Source organism: Theropithecus gelada, chromosome 15, assembly GCF_003255815.1.
Source record: "Theropithecus gelada isolate Dixy chromosome 15, Tgel_1.0, whole genome shotgun sequence".
NCBI classification, from domain to species: Eukaryota; Metazoa; Chordata; class Mammalia; order Primates; family Cercopithecidae; genus Theropithecus; species Theropithecus gelada.
The window spans coordinates 104531282-104550213 of NC_037683.1; the positions used below are offsets into that span (position 1 = coordinate 104531282).

An 18932-nucleotide genomic window follows, 5' to 3' on the forward strand; every position below is an offset into this window, starting at 1 on the left:
TAAGAGGTTGGGACACAACAATAAGAGGTTGGGGTTCTTGCCCCTCCCCAGAAAAGCAGAGAAGGGGTAGAGACAGGGAGAGAAGGGGTCGGGGTGCTTGCCCCTCCCCCAGAAAAGCAGGACTTGCCGTTTAGGGTGAAGGACGAAGGCAGGCGTCCCTGCAGCATGGTCAGACACCTCTGAAACATGGGTGAGTAATCAGAGAGGCGTCCCTGCAATGATTAAACACCAAGGGAAGGCTGCCTTCCCCAGTCCTTGTCCGGCGCCGGCGTTTTGGGTCCATGGATAAAATGTGTCTCCTTTGTCTCTACCAGAAAATGAAAGGAATTGCGATTAAGAGAAGCGAGAGATTGAAGGGTGGTGCCAAGATTGAAAGGAGAAGGAGGTTGAGGGATAGTGAGAGAGGTTGGAGAAGACAGTAAAAAGGGGCCGCTTACCCAATTTAAAATTGGTGAGATGTTCCTTGGGCTGGTGGGTCTGAGGACCTGAGGTCGTACGTGGATCTTTCTCATGGATCAAAGAGCAGGAGGACAGGGGATTGATCTTCCAAGGGAGGTCCCCTGATCTGAGTCACGGCACCAAAATGGCATGCGCGTCCGTGTGAAGAGACCACCAAACAGGCTTTGTGTGAGCAATAAAGCTTTTTAATCACCTGGGTGCAGGCGGGCAAAGGTCAGCAAAGGGAGATAAGTGTGGGGCTGTTTTATAGGATTTGGGTAGGTAAAGGAAAATTCCAGTCAAAGGGGGGTTGTTCTCTGGTGGGCAGGAGTGGGAGTTACAAGGTGCTCAGTGGGGGAGCTTTTTGAGCCAGGATGAGCCAGGCACAAGATAATGTCATTGCTTAAGGCAAGGATCGGCCATTTTCACTTCTTTTGTGGTGGAATGTCATCAGTTAAGGCGGGGCAGGGCATTTTCACTTCTTTTATGATTCTTCAGTTACTTCAGGCCATCTGGGCAGGTGGATGTGCAAGTCACAGGGGATGCGGAGGTGCAAGTCACAGGGGATGCGATGGCTTGGCTTGGGCTCAGAGGCCTGACAGGTAGTTTGAGAAGCAATCCTCGGAGGAAGAGTGAGGGACCGGGGGAGTGAGACAGCGAAGAAAGAAGAAAGAAAAGTGTAGTGATTGCTGCCATGGGCAAGGAGGGCTTGGTTCTTTTTTTTTTTTTTTTTTTTGAGATGGAGTCTCACTCTGTCACCCAGGTTGGAATGCAGTGGTGCAATCTCGGCTCACTGCAACCTCCATCTCCCAGGTTCAAATGATTCTCCTGCCTCAGCCTCCCAAGTAGCTGGGACTACAGGTGTGCACCACCATGCCTGGCTAATTTTTGTATATTTAGATAGAGATGGGGTTTCACCATGTTTGCCAGGCTAGTCTTGAACTCCTGACCTCAAGTGACCTTCCCGCCTCGGCCTCCCAAAGTGCTGGGATTACGGGTGTGAGCCACCATGCCTGGCCTGGGGTTTGTTCTTAATAGACAACTTGTGAAACCAGAACTGTCCACTTGAAACACAGGAGATGGAATGTTTACCCACCAAATCACATTCTTTATTTTTCAAGGGTTTTCCCTGGGGGAATTCTGCAAAGTTCCTGAGTTATGCACATTGAGAGCTCAGCAAGCATCCACCTGAGTCTTTAGTTATCAAATAGAGAAGTCAAAAATGAACATCTGGCTCATGACGCATGGCATATGGAGTAAGTGCATTGGACACCCTCTGAAAGGCATTACAACTCAAAAGTACTATTTTACTTATGTCTTGAAAACTGCAAAAATGCCTAATATATCCTAAGCATATGGGCAATATAGAAAGGTTTAGAATAGAAATTAAATGCTACATTGCCATCTAGTTCCTTCTGTGTAACTTCATAAGCAATGAGTAAGACGCTTTTGTCATTTTCATTGGGAACATCTAAATTCCACGCTCTCTATGCCATATTTGGAGTTTCTCATCTATCTTGGGTGGAAACTTGTTCCTGGTCATTGATTTTGGATAGATTTACTCAGTCGGAGACGATTATGGTGAAGAACTTATTAAGCTATCTTGTTTGTAGAGCAAACCAACCCCATCTTATCTCGTCAATTCCACAGTTTCACATTTTCCAATTTATACACAGAAGAAAATACATCCCTTAGGAAAATGCCCTTAGGAAAACTTAACCTAGTTTGACTTCTTAAAATTTTTTTAACTAAAAAGTAAATTCAGGTAAAAATTTGAAAAATTATAAATAAAAAGCAAAAATAACAAAGTTGTGTGTGTATGTGGGGTAAGGATTGAGTTGATAACTAAAAACCAAAAGGGAACCATGTTAGTTTTCTGAGGGTGCCATGACAAATTGCCACAAACTTCGTGGCTTAAAACAACAGAAATGTATTCACTCCCAGATCTGGAGGTCAGAAGTCTGGAATCAAGGTGTTGTCCACACTCCCTTTGGAGGCTCTTGGGGGGACCTTGCCTTGCCTCTTCCAGCTTCTGATGGCTTCAAGTGTTCCTTGGCTTTCTTGGCTTGTGGCCGTGTCTCTCCAATTTCTGCCTCCAGCTTCACATTGTCTTCTCCTCTGTGTCTGAGTCTTCTCTGCTCCTGTCTCAAATCAGCTCTACTCTTCTGTTATTATTAGGACACTTGCACTGGATTTAGGGCCCACCCAGATAACCCAGGATGATTTCCTCATCTCAGTGTCCTTAATAACTCTTAAGGATGAGCCTCAGGTAAGGAGAGGAAAAGGAACCTAGAGGAAAGGCATCTTATTTAGGAAACAAAGTGATACACATCGATAAAATATATTGACAAGACTATTGGTAGGTAATCACGGCCATTGTTCTGTATGCTTAATAATGTGGATTTGGAATCTAGTCAACATTAATAAAATGGGGGGAGGTTATTCGATGGGTACTTAAAACCTACTGAGGTATTTGTCTTGCTGAGAAGGACCAGGTGTGAAATAACTTTAGACTTTGTTAGTTGATGGTTGAGTATGTATCTTACTACAAACTACAAAATAAGAAGTAAATCCAAATATACTAACAATCAATACATTTATTTCTTTCCAATCTATTATCTTTTTTTTTTTTTGGTCTTAATGCACCTGCTATGACTGTCAATACAATGTTAAATAGAAGTGGTGGAGTGGACATCCTTGTCTTATTCCTGATCTTAGGAGGGAAACATCTGTGTTATTCTATTAAGTATAATGTTAGCGATAGTTTTTTTGTAAGCGTTGTTTATTGAGAAAGTTCCCTCTGTTTCTTGTTTGCTGAGAGTTTCTATCATAAATGCTGTTAGATTTTGTCAGATGCTTTTTCTGCATCTATTAATATGATCAAGTGATTTTTTTGTTAGCCTGTTGATATGATGTATTACATTGACTGATTTTCAGATTTCGAACCATCTTTGCATACCTGGAATAAATTCCACTTAGTTGTGATGCATAATCCTTTTTATGCTTTGTTGAACTCAGTTTATTAATGCTTTATTAAGAAGTTTCACATCTACATTCATGAGAGATATTGGTCTGTAGTTTTCTTATAATATCTTTCTCTGGTTTAGGTATTAAGATAATGCTGACCTCATTGAATAAGTTAGAAAGTGCCTCCTGTGCTTCTATTTTCTGGAACAGATTGTATTATTTTTTCTTTAAATGTTTGATAGAATTTACCATTGATTCCATCTAGGCCCAATTTTTTTGGGGGGGTGGGGGGAGGGAAGGAGATAGTTATTCAATTTGTTTAACGGACATAAAATATTCGGTTTATCTATTTTTTTGTATAAGTTTTGGTAGTTTATGTCTTTCAAGGAATTGATCCATTTCATCTCAGTTATGAAATCTGTGGCGACAGAACTGTTTGAAATATTCTTTATTATCACTTTAATATCTATGGAATTAGTATAATGACATCTTATTTGTAATATTGGTAATTATGTCTTCTACCTTTTTATCTTGGTTAACTTGTGTAATGGTTTACCGATCTTATTGATATTTTCAAATAACCAGCTTTTGATTTTGTTGATATCCTACATAGTTTCCTGTTTTCAATTTCATTGATTTCTTTTCTGATTTTTATTATTTCTTTTATTCAGTTTGCTCTAGGCTTAAATTGCTCTTCTTTCCCTAGTTTCATAAGGTGGAAGCTTAGGTTATTGATTTTAGATATTTCTTCTTTTCCAGTATGTACATTTCATGCTATAAACTTCCTTCTAACTTCTGCTTTTGCTGCATTCCACAACTGTTGATAGGTTGTAATTTTATTTATTTCATTATTTATTATTTTATTAAATAAAATATTTATTAAATATTTTATCTTGAGACTTCTTTGACAAATGTATTATACAGAAGAATGTTGTTTAATTTCCAAATATCCAGGGATTATCCAGCTGTCTTTATGTTATTGTTTAATGGTTTAATTCCATTGCAGTCTAAGAATGGCCCAGCACATAACCTGTCTTGGTGAATGTTCCATGTGAGTTTGAAAAGAATGTGCATTCTGCTGCTGTTGGGTAAAGTCTTTCATAAAGAAAAATTAGAACTAGTTGATTGGGAGTGACACTCAGGTTGTCTATACCCTTTCTGATTTTTTGTCAACTTCATCTATCAGCTACCAACAGAGTGTTGAAGTCTGCAATGATAATAGTGGATATGTCCATTTCTTCTTTCAATTCTATCAAGTTTTGCCCCATGCATTTTGATGCTCTATTGTTAGACACACACACATTTAAAATTGCTCTGTTGTTTTGGAGAATCAACTCCTTTATAATTATGTAATGTTCCTCTTTATCCCTGATAATTCTGTCTGCTTTGTTAGAAAATAGAACTATTCCAGCTTTCTTCTGATTAGTGTTAATGTGGTATATAGGTCCCCATCCTTTACTTTTAACAATTTGCATCTTTATGTTTCATGTGAGTTTCTTGTAGACAACAGCTAGTTTTCTTTTCATTAATCCTCACCAAAAATTTCTGTCTCTTTATTTGTGTACTTAGACCATGCATGTTTAAAGTCATTATTGGTATAGTTGGTTAATACCTACCATGTTTGTTTTATATTTGCTGTATTTTTTCCTTTGTTTCTCACCTCCCTCACATGTTTCTGCCCTGTCAGGTTTTAACTGAGCATTTTATATTATTCCATTTTCTCTCCTATCTTGGCATATCAATTATACCTCTGAAAAAAAATTTTTTTAGTGGTTGTCCCAGAGTTAACACAATATATTTTAAAATAACTTAACTCTACCTTCAAATAACACTATACTACTTCATGCGTAGTACAGGTGCCTTATAATGGAGTATTCCTATTTGCTTCCTCCCTTCCCTTGTGGCATTGCTGGCATTCATGTCATTTTTATATATGCCATAATAGCCCCATACAATGTTATTATTGTTACTTTAAACAGTTATCTTTTATATCAATTAAGAATAATAAATATAAAGGCCAGGCGTGGTGGCTCACGCCTGTAATCCCAGCACTTTGGGAGGCTGAGGCAGGTGGATCACGAGGTCAGGAGATCCTGACCTCGGCCACTCTGGCTAATGCGGTGAAACCCCGTCTCTACTAAAAATACAAAAAATCAGCCGGGCATGGTAGTGGGTGCCTGTAGTCCCAGCTACTCAGGAGGAGAGGCAGGAGAATGGCATGAACCCGGAAGGTGGAGCTTGCAGTGAGCCGAGATCACACCACTGCACTCCAGTCTGGGTGACAGAGCGAGACTCTGTCTCAAATAATAATAATATAATAATAATAATAATAATAATAATAATAAATATAAAATGTTTTATTTTGCCTTCATTCATTCCCTCTCTGATGCAGTTCCGTTCTTTATGCAGACCCAAGATTTCAACCTGTATTATGTCCTTCTGCCTGAAGAGCTTATAGAATTTTTGGCAGGGCCAATTTGCTAGTGATAAATTTTCTGTTTGTGTTTGTCTTAGGAAGTCTTTATCTCTGCTTCAACTTTGAAGGGTAATTTTTCTGCATATAAAAGTCTAGGTTAGTGAACTTTTTTCTTTTGACATTTTAAATAATTCACTACTCCAATTCTGGCTTGCATGGATTCTGATGAGAAGATTCTCCTCTTCCAAAAGGTATTCTCTATCTTTGCTCTCTTAGAGTTAAGCTGTATTTTTCCTCTGTCTTCTTTAATGATTTTCTTTTTGTTTTGGTTTTCTTAGTTGCAATAGGTTATTCCTAGATACATTAGCATTTACTGGTATTACTCCTATTTGTCTTTGGTTTTCTAAGTTGCAGTAGGATGTTCCTAAATGTTATTCTATTGGTATTTATCATGTTTGGTGTTCTCTGAGCTCTGCACCTATAGTTTTGTGTCTGTCATTATTTTTGGAAAGTTCTTAACCATTATTATTTCAAATATTTCTTCTTCTCTGTACTCTTTCTTCTCTTTTGATGTTTCAAATATATATACACTGCACATTTTGATATTTTCCTAAAGTTCTTGGAGATTCAGTTCTGTTTTTTAAAAAATTGTTTCTTCTCTTCACATTCCAGTTTGTGAAGTTTTAACTCACCTGTGTTCAACCTCAGTGATTCTGTCTTTGTTGTATTGTATCTACTGGTGAGCCCTTCAAAAGAATTCTTCATTTCTGTCATGGTGTTTTTTATTTCTAACAATTTATTTCAATTCTTTATTCCAGTTTCATCTCCCTGCTTGTATTATCCATGGCTTTTTTTTTTTTTTTCATTTTGTCTACTTTTACTCTACGTTTTCCATTAGAGCTCTTAACATATTAATCATACTCTTTTAAATTATTTGCATGACAGTTTCACCATTTGTGTCATGGCTGAGTCAGATTCCAGTGTTTGCTTTGTCTCCTTGTAGTGTGTGTGGTTTTTTTCCTTTTAGCATGCCTTTAAATCTCTTGTGGAATGCTTGACATGCTATATTGGTTAATAGGAACTGAGGTAAATAGGCCATTTATGTTAGGATTTATGTGAGGATTTTTGTTAATCTGTTCAGGAGTTGGGCTGTTTAATGTTTGCTGAGCTATAGGTGCCAGAGGATTAAAATTCTTCTAATATCCTTGTTTCCTAATCTTTCCTCTTCACTTTAACCTTTCATAAGTACTTTTTGTTAGAGAGAGTCTGAGTCTTGTGGTTCTTTCAGCTGGAACCCACTGTTATTATACTACAGCCCTACAGGCATGGCAGTAAAGGGTGTAGTGGGTGTGTGTGTGTATGTGTGGGGTGTGTGTGATGTACAGTATATCTGTGTGTGTGTAAGCATTCTAAAATCACATGTTTAGATCTCAGTCTTTTAGTTAGCCTGTGTCTTTGTGCTGGCTGGTGTGATTGATCCTGATGACCAAAGGGAAACTGAGCCACTAATCCACAATAGAGGTAAGGAAGAGTGTGTTTGGAATACAGGAGATACCTTAGGGCATCTCTTAATATTACCATGCCCTGCAATTAAAGTCAATGGAAAACTTCAACAACCCAACTGGCAAGAGTACTAACAACATAGACCTTTCTGAATGAAGGTTAGGGTCACTCTACCAGGTGAAAAACCATAACTAGCTGAGATGCTTCCTGAGAAACACAAGAAATACAGAATGGTAGTGGATGAAAGTAGTTACAAAAAGCAGCTAAGACTGTATGACCTGTTGTAGAAAAGAGAACTGCAATTGTTATGAGCATGAATTTGTTTTGTTACGGATATGTATGTTTGTATAATGTCTTTGTTTTCTTCCTTCTCTTATCCCCTTATCATATAAAATGTAAGGAATTGGCTTTGTATCATAGTATTTAAGCATTGTTAATTTTATTTCATAATACTTAAGTTATAAGACATCAAGGAAAAGAGTAAACATCACCCAAGGACGCTGCATCCTTTTTGAAGAAAGGGTTAATGCACTTTTGGCCATATGCAGGATAGTTCTATCACATTAGGCAGAAGTATGACATTGTTACTGTCTTTATTCTGAGAATAAACATGGTTTAAAGAGGTGTATATGGGTGCCAAGTTGACAAAGAGTGGACTTGTGATGGTTAATTTTATGCATCAACTTGGGTAGGCCATGGTACTCGGATATTTGGTCAAATACTCTCCTAGATATTTCTCTGAAGGCATTTCTTAGGTGAGATTCCTACTTAAATTAGCAGACTTTGAGTGCAGTAGAATACCTTCCACAAGTCAGTTGAAGACTTTAAGAGAAAAAAGAATGCTTCCCCCAATGAAGAGGGAATTCTGCAAAGCAGACTGCATTGAGACTCAAGCTGCCTTCAACAACAACTGTTACCTTAGTCTCCAGCCTGCCAATCCTGCAGATTCTGGACTTGCCAGCACCCCAAATTGCATGATCCAAGTTATTAAAATAAATATCTCTCTCTGTCTTTACACACATATATATGTTATATGTATATACAACTTATATGTGTGTGTATAAATGCATATATGTGTGTGTATATATAGGATACGCATGTATGTATACATGTGTATACGATGTATGTGTGCAAGTGTGTGTATATACACACACATACATCTTTTCACTTCTGTTTCTCTGGAATACTCTAATAGAGTATTTCTTTTGGAGGGGTGCTAATATAAATGATATCACGTTTTTGATGTCAAATTCTAATTGTTCGTTGTTGGTATATAAGAAAGCAATGAACTTTTGTATATTAACCATGTATTCTGCACCCTTTTTATAATCACTTATTAGTTACAGCAGGGTTTTGTGTTGATTCTCTTATTTTAAAAAAAATTATTATTATTCTACTTTAAGTTCTAGGGTACATGTGCATAACGTGCAGGTTTGTTACATATTTATGCATGTGCCATGTCGGTGTGCTGCACCCATTAACTCGTCATCTACATTAGGTATTTCTCTTAATGCTATCCCTCCCCCGAGCCTCCACCCCACGACAGGCCCCAGTGTGTGGTGTTCCCCACCCTGTGCCCAAGTTCTCATTGTTCAATTCCCACCTATAAGTGAGAACATGTGGTGTTTGGTTTTCTGTCCTTGTGATAGTTTGCTTAGAATGATGGTTTCCAGCTTCATCCGTGTCCCAACAAGGGACATGAACTTATCCTTTTTTATGGCTGCATAGTATTCCATGGTGTATATGTGCCACATTTTCTTAATCTAGTCTATCACTGATGGACATTTGGGTTGGTTCCAAGTCTTTGCTCTTGTGAATAGTGCCACAATAAACATACGTGTGCATGTGTCTTCATAGTAGCATGATTTATAATCCTTTGGATATATGCCAGTAATGGGATTGCTGGGTCAAATGGTATTTCTAGTTCTAGATCCTTGAGGAATTGCCACACTGTCTTTCACAATGGTTGAACTAGTTTACACTCCCACCAACAGTGTAAAAGTATTCCTATTTCTCCACATCCTCTCCAGCACCTGTTGTTTCCTGAGTTTTAAAATGATTGACATTCTAACTGGTGTGAGATGGTATCTCATTGTGGTTTTGATTTGCATTTCTCTGATGGCCAGTGATGATGAGCATTTTTTCATGTGTTCGTTGGCTGCATAAATGTCTTCTTTTGAGAATTGTCTGTTCATATCCTTTGCCCACTTTTTGATGGGGTTGTTTGATTTTTTTCTTGTAAATTTGTTTAAGTTCTTTGTAGATTCTGGATGTTAGCCCTGTGGCAGATGGGTAGATTGCAAAAATTTTCTCCCATTCTGTAGGTTGCCTGTTTACTCTGATGGTAGTTTTCTTTTGCTGTGCAGAAGTCCTTTAGTTTAATTAGATGCCATTTGTCTATTTTGGCTTTTGTTGCCATTGCTTCTTGGTGTTTTAGTCATGAAGTCCTTGCCCATGCCTATGTCCTGAATGGTATTGCCTAGGTTTTCTTCTAGGGTTTTTATGGTTTTAGGTCTAAAATTTAAGCCTTTAATCCATCTTGAATTATTTTTTGTATAAGATGTAAGGAAAGGATGCAGTTTCAGCTTTCTACATATAGCTAGCCAGTTTTCCAGCACCATTTATTAAATAGGGAATCCTTTCCCCATTTCTTGTTTTTGTCAGGTTTGTCAAAGATCAGATGGTTGTAGATGTGTGGTGTTATTTCTGAGGCCTCTGTTCTCTTCCATTGGTCTATATCTCTGTTTTGGTACCAGTACCATGCTGTTTTGGTTACTGTAGCCTTGTAATATAGTTTGAAGTCAGGTAGTGTAATGCTTCCAGCTTTGTTCTTTTTGCTTAGGGTTGTCGTGGCAATGTGGGCTCTTTTTTGGTTCCATATGAACTTTAAAGTAATTTTTTCCAATTTTGTGAAGAAAGTCATTGGTAGCTTGATGGGGATGGCATTGAATCTATAAATTACCTTGGGCAGTCTGGCCATTTTCATGATATTGATTCTTCCTATCCATGAGCATGGAATGTTCCATTTGTTTGTCCTTTTTTGTTTCACTGAGCAGTGGTTTATAGTTCTCCTTGAAGAGGTCCTTCACATCCCTTGTAAGTTGGTTTCCTAAGCATTTTATTCTCTTTGAAGCAATTGTGCATGGGAGTTCACCATGATTTGGCTCTCTGTTTTTCTGTTATTGGTGTATAGGAATGCTTGTGATTTTTGCACATTGATTTTGTATCCTGAGACTTTGCTGAAGTTTCTTATCAGCTTAAGGAGGTTTTGGGCTGAGACAATGGGGTTTTCTAAATACATAATCATGTCATCTGCAAAGAGGAACAATTCAACTTCCTCTTTTCCTAATTGAATACCCTTTATTTCTTTCTTTTGCCTGATTGCCCTAGCCAAAGCTTCCAACACTATGTTGAATAGGAGTGGTAAGAGAGGGCATCTCTGTCTTGTGCCAGTTTTCAAAGAGAATGCTTCCAGTTTTTGCCCATTCAGTATGATATTGGTTGTGGGTTTGTCATAAATAGCTCTTATTATTTTGAGATACATCCAATCAATACCTAGTTTATTGAGAGTTTTTAGCATGAAGGGCTGTTGAATATTGTCAAAGGCCTTTTCTGCATCTATTGAGATAATCGTCTGATTTTTGTCTTTGGTTCTGTTTATATGATGGATTACATTTATTGATTTGCATATCTTGAACCAGCCTTGCATCCCAGGGATGAAGCCAGCTTGATCGTGGTGGATAAGCTTTTTGATGTGCTGCTGGATTTGATTTGCCAGTATTTTATTGAGGATTTTCACATCAGTGTTCATCAGGGATATTGGTCTAAAATTCTCTTTTTTTGTTGTGTCTCTGCCAGGCTTTGGTATCAGGATGATGTTAGCCTCATAAAATTAGTTAGGGAGGATTCCCTCTTTTCCTATTGATTGTAATAGTTTCAGAAGGAAGGGTACCAGCTCCTTTTTGTACCTCTGGTAGAATTTGGCTGTAAATCCATCTGGTCCTGGACTTTTTTTGGTTGGTAGGCTATTAATTATTGCCTCAATTTCAGAGCCTGTTATCGGTCTATTCAGGGATTCAACTTCTTCCTGGTTTAGTCTTGGGAGGGTGTATGTATCCAGGAATTTATCAATTTCTTCTAGATTTTCTAGTTTATTTGCATAGAGGTGTTTATAGTATTCTCTGTAGTTTGTATTTCTGTGGGATTGGTGGTGATATCTCCTTTTTCATTTTTTATTGAGTCTATTTGATTCTTCTCTCTTTTCTTCTTTATTAGTCTTGCTAGCGATCTATCAATTTTGTTGATCTTTTCAAAAAACCAGCTCCTGGATTCACTGATTTTTTGAAGGGTCTTTTGTGTCTCTACCTCCTTCAGTTCTGCTCTGATGTTAGTTATTTCTTGCCTTTGCTAGCTTTTGAATGTGTTTGCTCTTGCTTCTCTAGTTTTTTGAATTATGATGTTAGGGTGTCAATTTTAGATCTTTCCTGCTTTCTCTTGTGGACATTAAGTGCTATAAACTTCCCTCTACACACTGCTTTAAATGTGTCCCACAGATTCTGATATGTTGTGTCTTTGTTCTCTTTGCTTTCAAAGAACATCTTTATTTCTGCCTTCATTTTGTTATTTACCCAGTAGTAATTCAGGAGCAGGTTGTTCAGTTTCCATGTAGTTGTGCAGTTTTGAGTGAGTTTCTCAATCCTGAGTTGTAATTTGATTGTACTGTGGTCTGAGAGAAAGTTTGTTGTGATTTTGTTCTTTTACATTTGCTGAGGAGTGCTTTACTTCCAATTAGGTGGTCAATTTTGGAATAAGTGCAATGTGGTGCTGAAAAGAATGTATATTCTGTTGACTTGGGGTGGAGAGTTCCGTAGATGTCTATTAGGTCTGCTTGGTGCAGAGATGAGTTCAAGTCCTGGATATCCTTGTTAACATTCTGTCTCATTGATCTGTCTAATATTGACACTGAGGTGTTAAAGTCTCCCATTATTACTGTGTGGGAGTCTTACTTCTCTTTGTAGGTCTCTAAGGACTTGCCTTATGAATCTGGGTGCTCCTGTATTGGGTGAATATATATGTAGGATAGTTAGCTCTTCTTGTTGAATTGATCAGTTTACCATTATATAATGGCCTTCTTTGTCTCTTTTGCTCTCTTCAGAGATGTCAGACGGGGACGTTTAAGACTGCAGAAGTTTCTGCTGCCTTTTGTTCAGCTATGCCCTGCCCCCAGAAGTGGAGTCTACAGAGGCAGGCAGGTCTCGTTGAGCTGTGGTGGGCTCCACCCAGTTTGAGCTTCTTGGTGACTTTCTTTACCTACTCAAGCCTCAGCAATGGCGGATGCCCCTCCCCCAGCCCAGTCCGCCACCTGGCAGTTCAATCTTGGACTGCCGCACTGGCAGTGAGCAAGGCTCCGTGGACATGGGACCTACTGAGCCAGCCGTGGGATATAATCTCTTGGTGTGCCATTTGCTAAGACGGTTGAAAAAGTGCAGTATTCGGACGAGAGTGTCCTGATTTTCCAGGTCCCATCTGTCATGGCTTCCCCTGGCTAGGAAAGGGAATTCCCCTGACTCCTTGTGCTTCCTGGGTGAGCTGACACCCTGCCCTGCATCAGCTCACCCTCCGTGGGCTGCACCCAAGTCCAACCAGTCCCAGTGAGATGAACCAGGTACCTCAGTTGGAAATGCAGAAATCACCTGTCTTCTGCGTCGATCATACTGGGAGCTGCAGACCGGAGCTGTTCCTATTTGGCCATCATGGAACAATCTCCGATTCTCTGGGATTTTCTAAATAGACCATCATATCATCTGCGAACAAAGACAGTCTATTTCTTCCTTTCCAGTCTGTACACTTTTATTTCCCTTTCTTATCTTATTGCATTAGTGAGTACTTCCAGAACAACGTTGAATAGGAGTGGTGAGAGGGATAGCTTTGCCTTGTTTCTCACCTTAGAGGGAAAGTATCCAGTTTCTCACCCTTATGTATCACGTTAGTTGTAGGATTTTTGTATTTTTTTTTTTAAATCAAGTTGACAAAGGTCCCCTTTAGTTTGCTGGAAGTTTTCATCATGAATGGGTATTGGATTTTGTCAATTGCTCTTTTTGGATCTATTGATCCACCTCACAGTTTTTCTTCTTTAATGTGTTGATATGAGGGATTATATTACTTGATTTTTGAATGTTGACCTGTCTTACATACCCGTAATGAATTCCAGTTGTTCATGGTATGTAATTCTTTTTATATATTATTTGATTTAATTTACTAATATTTTATTGAAGGGTTTTTCATCTATGCTAATGAGAGATATTGGTGTCTAGTTTAGGTTTTTCTACCCTGGCACTAGTTCCTATGAAAGTTTCTGCTCCTTGGCTTCTATTCCAGTATGTGGTGATTCTCTATATGCACCTATCTCTCTCTTCCTATTTTGGAGCAATGGTTTGGCCTGTAAACTCAATTCTATGATCTAATAAGAGTTGTTTATTTTCCATTTATCTCTTTCTATTGTGAGGGCAGGAGTGATGGCCTCTTACGGCCTTATGTGCTAAGCTAGACTGGAAATGGTTTTTTATTCTATCTAAATTGTGGATTTCCATTTTGGGAATCCTAACACTGTGGAGGGGTTAGGTGAGGTGGAAGAAAGACGAGATAAACGACTTGAGCTTTGCTAGCCACAAGGTCTCTTTCCTGACTACTTCAATCTTGTCATTCAAAAGCAGCCGTGGGCAATAGGGAAACAAACCAGCGTGGCTGTTTCCCAATACAACTTCATTTACAAAACGTGCAGTGGGCCAGATTTGTCAGCCCCTCATGTAGACAAAGGCCTGCCTGTATATTAAATGGCAGAACAAAAAGGTAAGAAAGAACCTGGATGGCATTGTGAAGCCACTGTACCATCCCTGCAAGTTTGTGTGAACTTCTTGCCCTATGAGACCTACTAGCCCTAAGTTAAAGCTGCTGTTAGTCAGGGGTTCTGCGACTGATAGTTGAATGCATTCTCAATTGGCATGACAAACCCGTATCTCATTTTCTTGAGCATTCATTGTTATCATTTCTCATGGCTCTCCTTTCTACCCACTCATTACTTTCTTCCAACCATTTCATGTACTCATAACTTCACTTACAATCTGTGCATAGATTGATCACAAAATCATCCATTCCAGTCCAGACCTTGACCCTGACTTCTAGACTTATAATATATATATGTATAGATATGTGCAGCATATGTTTTATGTATGTATTCAAAATTTCCAACTACATGGATAAATGTAAACATAAACATATACGTATGTGTATTCAGATAGAAAATTTTAAAATTCTTCTAAATACATCTTGGGCTAACATGGCAGTCAATTTTAGCTGAAGGTACAGAATTCTAACAAAAGTACCTAGTATTATAACCTACGAGATGTGGCCAAAATGTTACTCAGAGGAAAAACTCTAACCTTAAGTGAAATTATTGGAACACAAAGAAAGACTACAAAATAAAAATAGCAAGAGGATGCTAAAAAAAGATTAATTCAAAAAATTAGAAATTAATAAAATATTACAAAAGGAATACATTTGAAAGCAACAGACCAGATATGCCAGGGCATGGTGGGTTAAGAAACAGTGAGGGAATTCACAAATGAACAATGTTGGAAATGAAAATGGTCATATACTCAAGATACAAGGAAGTTTTAAAAATTATTAAGGACTACTTATACCCATAAATATTATAATATAGATTAAATGAATTTTCCAGTAAACTATATATGAACACCATTTACTTGATAATAGCTTGCAAATGCAAAAATACTAACTGGAGCCAAATCAAAGGTAGTGCATGATAGTTAAGTGATTGTAAGCGCTTTAAAGGCAGCTGCCTTGTTCACTGTGGGGTCCCTGACACCAGACCTGTGCCTGGTGCTCAGTGGTTATTGGCTAACTGAATGAATGAATGACTGCTCCATAAGGAAAGACACTAGGAGACTTGCACAAGTAAATTCTACTAACATTTAAAGCACAGTTAATTTCCATGTTTGAGCATGGAAGATAATGTAAGGCTTTCTACCTCATTCTACAAGACTAGCACTTCTGTGATACTAAAAAACCAGATAACACACAGAGAAAACCATACCTCAATTCAGTGTATAGATGTAAACATCCTATGTAAAATGATGTAAAACCAAATCTAGCTGTATATAAAGGAATCATGACCTATCAGGCGCGGTGGTTCATGCCTGTAATCCCAGCATTTTTGTAGGCTGAGGCAGGTGGATCACCTGAGGTCAGGTGTTCGAGACAAGCCTGACCAACGTGGCAAAACTCCATCTTTACTAAAAATACAAAAATTAGCTGGGCATGGTGGCACACACCTGTAATCCCAGATACTCGGGAGGTTGAGGCAGGAGAATTGCTTGAACCCAGGAGGCAGAAGTTGCAGTGAGCTGAGATTGTGCCACCACACTCCAGCCTGGGCGACAGAACAAGAATCCGTCTAAAAAAAAAAAAATTCCAATTGTTTATCTATGAAAATGCAAATTTACAAATTAAAGAAGAAAAACAGAAAGTCTCCATGATGGTAGCTGAAAAGGCATTCAATACAACATTTCTTACTGAATATCACATTTTGTAAATTAGGATAAAAGAAACTGTTTACTGTGATCTATTGCACATAGAGCAGCTAATGGTGAAACACTAAACGTTCCTATCAAAATCCAGATAAACAAGAATTCCACTACTGCTGCCAATGTTTGCCTTTTTCTGGAGGTTCTAGACACTAACAGAATAATTAAAATATATTAGAGGTGTAAATATTAGAAAGGGAAGAGCAAAACTCTAATTCCTGCTAAATGATCTGACTTTTCTGTTTGTTTTCTGTTGCTGCATAACACATCACCAGAAACTTAGTGACTTAAAACAATTCCCATTTGTTTTCTCACAGTTCAGTTGTCCAGAGTCCAGCCGGGCTGCACTGGGTTCCCTGACTGCGGTCTCGAGAGCCTGAACTCAAGGTGCTGGCTGGGCTGAATTCCTGTCTGGAGAGTCAGGGAAAACCCACTTCTAAGCTCTTGGGTGTTGTGGTCACAATTCAGTTCCTGGGGTTGCCCAGCTGAGCTCCCTGTTTCCTTGACACATGTCACTCTTCATCTCAGTGACAAGGAGTCCCTCACATAGAACCCCCCCGATTCACATCTCTGGATTCCTCTTCTGTCTGCAGCTGCAGAAAATGCTCTGCTTTTAAAAGGCTCATGTGATGAGGTTAGGTCGGCCCAGATAATCTCTCTGTCTTAAGGTCAACTGACTGGTGACCTTACTTATCTCTGCAAAATGCCTTCTGCAGTGTAACCTAGAGGGAGACCAGGGACAGGTCATAAGCCCCATCTTAGAATTCTCCTCACCACAACTTCTTCTAAGAAAATCCCAAAGGAGAAACTGATAGCATGATAGCCAGATACAAGATCAAAATGGAAAAATCGATCACTTTCCAATAATTCACTATAAAAAGTATTGGGGAAAAAATTTCAAGCATGTAAAGAAACAGAAACTAAAAACAGCCAGAGATAAAACTAATAAAAATGTGCAAGACCTAGATAAAGAAAATTATAAATGCTTATGAATGAACACAACAAAGAGACCCCAAAAGTGGGCAGATTGAGCACATTCCTAGGTCTCCTTTTTATTTTCTTTATTCTCTTTCTCTTTTTTTTTTGAATTACACTCTAAGTTCTGGGACACATGTGCAGAATGTAAAGGATTTTGTTTCTGCTTCGCTTATGAAGCTTCGTTTGGTTTGATATGAAATTCTAGGTTGAAAATTCTTTTCTTTAAGAATGTTGAATATTGGCCCCCACTCTCTTCTGGCTTTTAGGATTTCTGCGGAGAGACTTGCTGTTAGTCTGATGGGCTTCTCTTTGTGGGTAACAAGACCTTTCTCTCTGGCTGCCTTTAACATTTTTTCCTTCATTTCAACCTTGGTGAATCTGATGATTATGTGTCTTGGGGCTGCTCTTCTCAAGGAGTATCTTTGTGGTGTTCTCTGTATTGCCTGAATTTGAATGTTGGCCTGTCTTGCTAGGTTGGGGAAGTTCTCCTGGATAATATCCTGAAGAGTGTTTTCCAAGTTGCTTCCATTCTCCCTGTCACTTTCAGGTACACCAATCCAACGTAGCTTTGGTCTTCTCACATAGTCCCATATTTCTTGGAGGCTTTGTTCATTCCTTTTCATTCTTTTTTTTCTAATCTTGTCTTCTCGCTTTATTTCATTAAGTTGATCTTCAATCTCTGATATCCTTTCTTCTGCTTGATTGATTTGGCTATTGATACTTGTATATGCTTCATGAAGTTCTTGTGCTATGTTTTTCAGCTCCATCAGGTCATTTATGGTCTTATCTAAGCTGATTATTCTAGTTAGCAATTCCTCTAACCTTTTTTCAAGGTTCTTAGCTTCCTTGCATTGGGTTAGAACATGCTCCTTTAGCTCGGAGGAGTTTGTTATTACCCACCTTCTGAAGCCTACTTCTGTCAATTCATCAAACTCATTCTCTGTCCGGTTTTGTTTCCTTGCTGGCAAGGAGTTATGATCCTTTGGAGGAAAAGAGGCGTTCTGTTTTTTGGAATTTTCAGCCTTTTTACACTGTTTTTCCCTGATCTTCATGAATCTACCTACCTTTGGTCTTTGGTGTTGGTGACCTTCGGATGGGGTTTCTGTGTGGACATCCTTTTTGTTGATGTTGATGCTATTCCTTTCTGTTTGTTAGTTTTCCTTCTAACAGTCAGGACCCTCTGTGGCAGATCTGCTGGAGTTTGGTGGAGGTCCACTCCAGACCCTGTTTGCCTGGGTATCACCAGTGGAGGCTGCAGAACACAAAGATTGCTGCATGTTCCTTCCTCTGGAAGCTTTGTCCCAGAGAGGCATCTGCCAGACGCCAGCCAGAGCTCTCCTGTATGAGGTGTCTGTCGACCCCGCTGGGAAGTGTCTCCCAGTTAGGAGGCACAGGGGTCAGGGACCCACTTGAGGAGGCAGTCTGTCCCCTAGCAGAGCTTGAGCGCTCTCTTCAGAGCCGGCAGGCAGGAACGTTTAAGTCTGCTGAAATTGTGCCCACAGCTACCCCTTCCCCCAGGTGCTCTGTCCCAGGGAGATGGGAGTTTTATCTATAAGCCCCTGACTGCGGCTGCTGCCTCTTTTTCAGAGATGCCCTGCCCAGAGAGGAGGAATCTAGAAACCAGGCCGAACTTCCTGGTGGCTTTGCTTACACTTCGAGGGGAAAACCGCCTACTCAAGTCTCAGTAATGGCAGACGCTCCTCCCCCCACCAAGCTCCAGCGTCCCAGGTCAACTTCAGACTGCTGTGCTGGCAGCGAGAATTTCAAGCCAGTAGATCTTAGCTTGCTGGGCTCTGTGGGGGTGGGATTCACTGAGCAAGACCACTTGGCTCCCTGGCTTCAGCCCCCTTTCCAGGGGAGTGAACAGTTCTGTCTTGCTAGCGTTCCAGGCACCACTGGAGTATGGGGAAAAAAAAAAACTCGTGCAGCTAGTTTGATGTCTGCCCAAATGGCCAGCCTTGAAACCCAGGGCCCTAGCGGTGTAGGCATCTGAGGGAATCTCCTGGTCTACAGGTTGCAAAGACCGT

General features: G+C 39.3%; 1 protein-coding gene across 1 annotated transcript in view; it reads right to left on the reverse strand.

The window, feature by feature from the left end:
• Positions 1 to 18932, reverse strand: part of NFIL3 (nuclear factor, interleukin 3 regulated) — an 85119-nt gene that overhangs the window by 58177 nt on the left and 8010 nt on the right. The gene's annotated exons all lie outside the window — the stretch shown is intronic.